This window comes from Schistocerca nitens, chromosome 4, assembly GCF_023898315.1.
Source record: "Schistocerca nitens isolate TAMUIC-IGC-003100 chromosome 4, iqSchNite1.1, whole genome shotgun sequence".
Lineage (NCBI taxonomy): Eukaryota > Metazoa > Arthropoda > Insecta > Orthoptera > Acrididae > Schistocerca > Schistocerca nitens.
In genome coordinates this window covers 459,244,006-459,252,520 of record NC_064617.1, presented here as the reverse complement: position 1 = coordinate 459,252,520, position 8,515 = coordinate 459,244,006, and the positions used below count along the sequence as shown (strand labels likewise).

At 43.3% G+C, this 8,515-nt stretch overlaps 1 pseudogene; it reads left to right on the top strand.

Moving 5' to 3' along the window:
• The first annotated feature begins 6,895 nt into the window (after positions 1 to 6,895).
• LOC126254217 (5S ribosomal RNA) lies at positions 6,896 to 7,013 on the top strand (annotated as a pseudogene).
• The last annotated feature ends 1,502 nt before the right edge of the window (positions 7,014 to 8,515 follow it).

Here is an 8,515-nt window from a genome sequence, read left to right as displayed (position 1 = left end):
GTACTAGTGCCGACATTGTGCATGCTGTGTTGCCTGTGTCTATGTGCCTGTGGTTCTGTCAGTGTGATCATGTGATGTATCTGACCCCAGGAATGTGTCAATAAAGTTTCCCCTTCCTGGGACAATGAATTCACGGTGTTCTTATTTCAATTTCCAGGAGTATATATATATATATATATATATATATATATATATATATATATATATATATATATATATATATATATATATTGTTGGTGTCTTTACAATAGATATTGGAAAGACACCAACAACAGTTCAGTGGAAGATGTCATTCAGGTAGGTCAGGTGATTTATCTTTCGTATAGCTTATGTTGGTAGCTCTTAAACAACATGTCCGACACATTGTTGTTGTGATTTTTGTGAGCAGTGCTCACCTATAAACCACATACTACGAACCGATGTTTCTATTTATTTGTTAATACTACGAATATAGCACCTTTAGCACAAGTGATTTTTTCAATGAAATGCGGTATCGCCCGCTTAAACCTACCGTTATACAGAATGGTCAGAAACTGTAAAGCTTGTAACAGTGTTGGTGGGTAGACTGCGTCGAGAAATAATTGTAAAGAAAAAAAATCTGTTCATTGCGCTGTTCCCGGGTTAATTAGCATTGAAGGTAACGAATGAGGCCGTTGCTACAGCAAATTCAAGCGGCTTATCACAGGCCGTGTCACCGAACGTGTCCTTCGATTGCATTCCTGAAACCGAACTAGAGAGTGACATAAGAATTGGATATGGAACGGTAGTAAGAATCGTAACCGAGTGAAAGGCCGAGCAATCTCGTGTGCTATCATCTACGCTATGAGGACAACTGACACTATCTAATGTAGTAAAATGGAGCAGCTACAGCAGTCCTTATGCTGTTATTTATTAAATGGCTATCAGTTTCGATGCTTCAGTACACCATCTTCAGGCCTTAACTGACGCTGAGGGGGTTAACTCCAATCGTATACACGATTCATCAGTGCACAACATTTATGAACTGTAGTTGTTAGTTGATGGTTGGAGACACAACATCGTTGTTACAGGCAGTCTGTGAAAACCAGTTCATAGACTTTTAACCCTGATGAATCGTATATACGATTAGAGTTAACCTACTTAGCGTCAGTCAAGTCCTGAAGATAGTACACTGAAGCACCGAAACTGGTAGTCATATAATAAATAAAATAATAAGGACGGTTATAGGTGTTCCATTTTATTACGTAAGTGAACTACCGTAGTCCCTCAAACCTCCAATTAGAGGGATAGACATACAAAAACTAATTGTATCTGGCGGGCCGCTTGAATCTGGGCGCGCAACTGTATGATTGATATAGTTCAATGCTAATTGACTCGGAAACGGCACAACGTATAGAAATTTTTCTCAACAATTATTTCTCAGCACGACTTATCATGCAACACCCTTACAAGCTTTCTAGACTTTCTGAGCACCCAGCGTAGTCTCAAAGTGATCGTTCAGTATTTTTACGATAGTGGTCTCTGCTACCAGAATAGACGAATCGAGCGAGTTGGTGTAGAGCTTAGAGTACTGCACTTTCCGGGGGACGGCGGTTCAAATCCCCGCCCTGCCATTCAGATTTACGTTTTACAAAATCACACAGTGTAAAGAGCGGAATGGAGTCTTCTAGAAAGTCACTGAAGTATTTCTTCTCCATGCTATCTCAATCCTGGTTTGCGCTCAGTCTCTTATGTCTTCACTGTCCACAGAACACTGAATTTTGTGTTTCTTCCTTCCCCGGTGATTTTCATGTTTTGGATTTTTCTGCCTGCCGCATCATACAGAAGAATATGTAAGTTCTTTATAATACTCCCTTCCGTTGCTTTTTATGTCTACGTTTACGTATGCCTCACTAGGAGAACTAACGTCATAATAAACATTTCATAAGCTATACGAGTGAGAAACCGTTTCAGTGTTGTTAATTATACATATATAACTTTTAAGAGAAAAGGATTTACTAAAAGGGTCCACATCTCTTCTCTCGTAACTCGCAATCCGAAAGTAACTGGGTATAATTCAGGAACACGAGACTGCCATTTGGAAGCCATCCGACCGGTTAAACACGAAGCGTGTCTGTTCTTGGCGCGCGGCGCGACCGACCACCGGAATTTTTGGCAGAGCGTGGAAGCAGGGGCTCTCCTGGGACTGCTGTGGAAGAGATGAGGCAGTTACAGCTGTCTGCGGCCAGAGATGCTAACACGGTCGCGCAACAGCTCTCGTTCGTGTGCAAGAATGGGTAAGGAACGACGGGCTGTTCACGGTCGCAAGTGTTTTCTGTCGTCACAAGCGTAATGCCGGCGAACACCACTCTAAGAAACCCTGTCAGAGGCTGTTCTCCAAAGGTTTCCAGTTCCTTCCGATGAAATGTGTAGTTTCTGCCGGCAATGGAAATGAGACACGTCTCCAACGTGAAAAACGTAAAAGGAAGGAAATTTCGCATGGTGTGTCTTCGCCAAGTACTATAGCTCGACGAACTTTGGACCATACATAGAAGGAACAGATACAGTACAGACAGACGGTAACTGAAAGAAATACGCAACGAGACGAACAGGAATGACACTTTTATCCAAAGCAAACTATTACAGTGTTGTCACACACATACATGATGGCCCCTGGGCATTACAAAAGGTGGGGTATGGTTCATAATAGTGTGTACGATCACCGCGAATGGCAATGGATACTCTGCAGTGCGCTTACATGTTGGCCACGACGTTGCTAAAGAGTTGTTGTGGTCGGGCGTTCCATTCCTCCACTAGCGCGATTGCCATCGCTGATACATTCGGATGTGCTGCAATACATCTCTCCAAAGCGTTCAGTACGTACTCTACAGAATATAAGTCTGGGGAATGGGCAGCCCAGTCCTTTTGCCGAATATCCTCTCGTTCCAAGAGCTCCTCCATCTGTGCTCTTCGATGCTTTCGCACATTGCCACCCAAATAAATGAAGTCAGGTCCGGATGCACCTGTGAAAAGACGCACATAGGGAAGGAGTACAGTTTTACAGTAGCATTGGTCTGTGACTGTACCGTTTTGAGACTCAGAGGACAGTACTAGATTTTCCAGCTTTTCTTTTGGTCAAATATAGTATACTGATTGTTAAGTTAAAGTAGGGAAAAACACTGCTTGTAAATAAAGTATTGCCAGCCGATGTGGCCGAGCGGTTGTAGGCGCTACAGTCTGGAACCGCGCGACCACTACGGTCGCAGGTTCGAATCCTGCCTCGGGCATGCATGTGTGTGATGTCCTTAGGTTCGTTAGGTTCAAGTAGTTCTAAGTTCTAGGGGACTGATGACCTCAGAAGTTACGCCCCATAGTGCTCAGAGCCATTTGAGCCCAAATAAAGTATTATTTATTTTGCTTAATTATTTGGTTTGAAAATATATTATTTGTGGCTTTCAGCAATACTTAACAAATAATTGTCAGTGTCAAACAGCTTCAAAGCAGCTTTGGAACACATCTAGAATCATATTCTATGCGTCAAGCAGAATCAAGCTTTCTTCTTCGGCATTCGGCCTTAGGTTATACATTTGTGAGTTCTGTTTCCCAATCGTGCCACAGAAGCATGCTGTTCCTTCTGACATAGTCGATTCGATTTGTCTGCTTCCAGTAGTGCTGTATTAGACCGTTAACCAGTTCATCAAACCTTTGGGTCTGATGGTACATAAGGTTTGTTTTCGCGTCACTCACTAACCGTAGTCTAGGCTTGTTCAAGGACGTTTGTCCGACCATTTCCCAATCTGGCAGTCGCTGTTACGTCACCAATAAAAACAGATTCATTCTCGATTGCTTTTCCTGAAAATGATGATATGAGGTTAGCTCCTGCGGGATCGATGGAATGGAGAAATACACTCAACACGGTTTTATTTTCAACTGAATCAAGGAGTTCTTGGGCGCTCAACGGCTTCCCATTATCTATTCCCTAAGCAATGCTTCATTGTCTTCCCCCTGATGCGTTGTAGTGAGTAACGATACGGCTATTTCTCTCTACAAATCTTCCACCGTTCACTTCAGAGTCGCTGCTCGTATGTTTGACATTTTTACTCCGTACCATAATCCGACGAAATTCTGTGCACTATTGTGCTTCATGACCAACCCATCTAGACGTACTACAGGTACCTGACACCGTTTGAATACATACCAAAACACGTCTGTATACAGTAGAGACACCTCGCTGGATGCAAGTGAACTTCTCTAGTCATCATTTTCTTTGGCCCTTTGTCCCACGCCAACGCGGGGTCGGCCTTGTTACTATGGAATTTGGCGATGTTAGTGGCAGGGAGTGGCCGGATGCCCTTCCTGTCGCCACGCCGAACCACCCAGGACGGAATTAGTGTACCCCAGCTGTCTGTGTATAGTGTAAGCCATGAAATATTGCGAACGTTTCCAAATGTCTTCGAATCGTGTAACTGAGGCGGGACGTGGCGGCCAGCTCGGTATTCACCTAGTTGTTGTTGTTGTCTTCAGTCCTGAGACTGGTTTGATGCAGCTCTCCATGCTACTCTATCCTGTGCAAGCTTCTTCATCTCCCAGTTCTTACTGCAACCTACATCCTTCTGAATCTGCTTAGTGTATTTATATCTTGGCCTCCCTCTACGATTTTTACCCTCCATGCTGCCCCCTAATACCAAATTGGTGATCCTTTGATGCCTCAGAACATGTCCTACCAACCGGTCCCTTCTTCTTGTCAAGTTGTGCCACAAACTCCTCTTCTCCCCAATTCTATTCATTACCTCCTCATTAGCTTTGTCATCTACCCATCTAATCTTCAGCATTCTTTTGTGGCACGACATTTCGAAAGCTTCTATTCTGTTCTTGTCCAAACTATTTATTGTCCACGTTTCACTTCCATACATGGCTACACTCTATACAAATACTTTTAGAAACGACTTCCTCACCTTTAAATCTATACTTGATGTCAACAAATTTCTCTTCTTCAGAAACGCTTTCCTTGCCATTGCCAGTCTACATTTTATATCCTCTCTACTTCGACAATCATCAGTTATTTTGCTCCCCAAATAGCATAACTCCTTTACTACTTTAAGTGTCTCATTTCCCAATCTAATTCCCTCAGCAACACCCGACTTAATTCGACTACATTCCATTATCCTCGTTTTGCTTTTGTTGATGTTAATCTTATACCCTCCTTTCAAGACACTGTCCATTCCGTTCCACTGCTCTTCCAAGTCCTTTGCTGTCTCTGACAGAATTACAATGTCATCGGCGAACCTCAAAATTTTTATTTCTTCTCCATGGACTTTAATACCTACTCCGAATTTTTCTTTTGTTTCCTTCACTGCTTGCTCAATATACAGATTGAATAACATCGGGGACAGGCTTCAACCCTGTCTCACTCCCTTCCCAACCGGTGCTTCCCTTTCATGCCGCTGGACTCTTATAACTGCCATCTGGTTTCTGTACAAATTGTAAATAGACTTTCGCTCCCTGTATTTTACTCACCTAGTGGGATGTGGAAAACCGCCTAAAAACCACATCCAGGATGGCTGGCACACTAGCTTTCACCATTAATATGCCAGGCGGATTCGACCAGGGGCCGGCACTCCTACCCGAGACCAGGAAGCAGCGCATTAGCGCTCTCGGCTAACCTGGCGGGTCAAGTGAATTTCTCTAGTATTCCCAAGGAGTTGAGACAAGTATGTAGGTCCTTGCGGTAAAAAAAAAAGGACGCTTGTAACATACTGTGAAGTTTCCTATGGCTCAAAGTGGCCAAAAGAGAATACAGAACGAGAAAGCAAACAAATATCACTCTCACCACACTCCATTGTTACGAACTTCAGCTCGTAGCAGTTGACCTCACATTGGAAAAAAAAAAAAAAAGAGAGTTCAAATGGCTCTAAGCGCCATGGTCATCAGTCCCCTAGACTTAGAACTACCTAAACCTAACTAACCTAAGGACATCACACATATGAATGCCCGAGGCAGGATTCGAACCTGCGACCGTAGCAGCAGTGCGGTTCCGGACTGAATCGCCTAGAACCGCTCGGTCACAACGGCCGGCCGTCACATTGCAGATGCGTTGATGGTTGACTACTGTTTCCTAGTTGTCAGAATGTGGCACCAGGTATAAATGTTCTACCACTGGCAACCATTTGGCAACACCAGATACAGAAGTCCAGTCTCAGACTGCTACAATCATCTAGAGAGAGAGCCAGGCAGGATGTAGTGGTGAGGACCTAGTTACCTTTGAGAGCACCAAGATAACATCATTTATCAGACAGTTACACAGGATTATCTTCCAAAGCACTGCGCCTCTGTCGGGCAGTTGGCGGAGCAGTGCCTCATCAACAGTGGAAGGCCAGCATGTTCCCTATTTATAGCACTGACAGTGCAGTGAAACTGTTACTTCATGGGGCGTCCATCGTCCTGTGAACTATGGCTGTCTCCAGTTCAGTGTATCGATCTCCCAAGCGCACTCGTTGACGTCGAAGATTTGCACTCGGGGGTCATGCTCCCAGATCCACCTCAAGTACTCGCTGGCTCACAGTGGATTGCTCTCATCCCATGTTTAGGCGAAAGGAGCTGGCAGAGGAACGGGATAAGCAGCAACTGTGCCCTCCCTCTCGAAGGCGGTTGAATGGACGTCACAAAGCCAATTATCCAGCATGTCTTCAGTGACTTGGTGGCCTCCGCACTCCATTAGCGTTGCCTCGGTAGTTGGTAGAGCAGCCGGAAGCAACAGCGTTTTTCTCGCCGGACTCAAGGTTCCATAGCCTTTTGAAGACAGCTTGGTGTGCCGACGGTCGACCTCTATAGCCTCCCCTTTCACTGAATAGCTGCAACTGATACAATGGCAGAGACTATGCACTGGGCAGTCAGCAATCACCAAAGAGACATTTTTAAGATGTATGAGATATTTATAGGCAACGGCCTTGCCGCAGTGGATACACCGGTTCCCGTGAGATCACCGAAGTTAAGCGCTGCCGGGCGTGGTCGGCACTTGGATGGGTAACCATCCAGGTCGCCGTGCGCTGTTGCCATTTTTCGGGGTGCACTCAGCCTCGTGATGCCAATTGAGGAGCTACTCGACCGAATAGTAGCAGCTTCGGTCAAGAATACCACCATAACGACTGGGAGAGCGGTGTGCTGACCCCACGCCCCTCCTATCTGCATCCTCCTCTGAGGATGACACGGCGGTCGGATGGTCCCGGTAGGCCACTCGTGGCGCGACGACGGAGTGCTTTATGAGATACTTATGTTGGCGCTTTCAGTGCGCTCTGGAGCGGAGGTTAGGACTATAAAATGACGTGTCCTGGCTTTCCTTCGCTGTCAGCTCTCCTACTGACTTCAGACTTTCGGAACTTCACTTTTCTGAAGCTCTTTTCTGCTGGTTTGGCACCTGAATCCATATTGTGGCGATGTACTTAGCCTTCCTTACGACACTCTGATATGTTACTAGTTGACAGTATCTCTCGTTTTCCTTGATGTCATTATGCGTTTTCCCCTAGCTGGCAGTCTACTGGTTATTGACACAGGCGGTTCCGCTTCTGGGTTATTAAATATTTGCGGCCACTATGCACAATGATATTTCTGGAAAACTTTCAAAAGTATATATTTTATCGTACAATTTGTTTAATAATGCAGTTCTCCATAACGATCTTACATATTTAAATTAAGTTTTTGCTGCTTCTAATTTTCAACTATGTTAACAAACTGTTCAAAATTATTGCTTTTTAAATTCTTATTGGTTAGTGTGAATAAACAGTTTGTCCCACTAAAATCAAACTATCTGTTTATATACTCTAAAGCTGCGTACACAAATAATAAGAACATTCTGTGATTTTTACTAGGCAGTTCAAGAGGAGACAACATCTTAACTTTTTTTACCTGTATCTCTTCTGTAGAAAACATCTTTTCTTCTTTTTATTAGTGCATTTTTAAGGTTATCTATATTTTTACACACATCCAAAATGGTTATTGACTTGCATTTTCGAATTTCACACTTTTATTTAATAAATTTAAAATATGGCTACGAAACCGTAACTAAATGAAGTCAGTGTTAGTGTTAAGTAACAATAAGTTTTGCAAGATCATTTTGCTGTTTTCTCTTAAGCTTAAAAAATAGCTTCCGATGGCTTTCCCATTTTATTAATGTATCTATGTAGTGTAATACAGAGCCATATCGTTCCCATATGGCGTTTCATTTCGTGAAAGTTTCTGTGTAATGATTCTATAATTTTTCTCAGATACACTCTTTTTACAAAAAAATGAGCACAAATTTTCAAAATTACAGTCACTAAGTCATCTAATAAAAAAAATAATCTCATTTCTCATGCAGTTGTGCACTGTGCGTGCATGAAAATTCCCCTTAATCAAATTCGTAACATATATCTCATATCTGTAAATATAGAATGATTAACTCCAAAGTTAGGAGCTTTTCTGGCAGCACGTAGCCCAGGTACGTTATGAAAAGGTAACCACCACGGGTTCATTGCCATTTTCATAAGACATGTTAATTTACTTTTTAGCAGTAAGACATTTT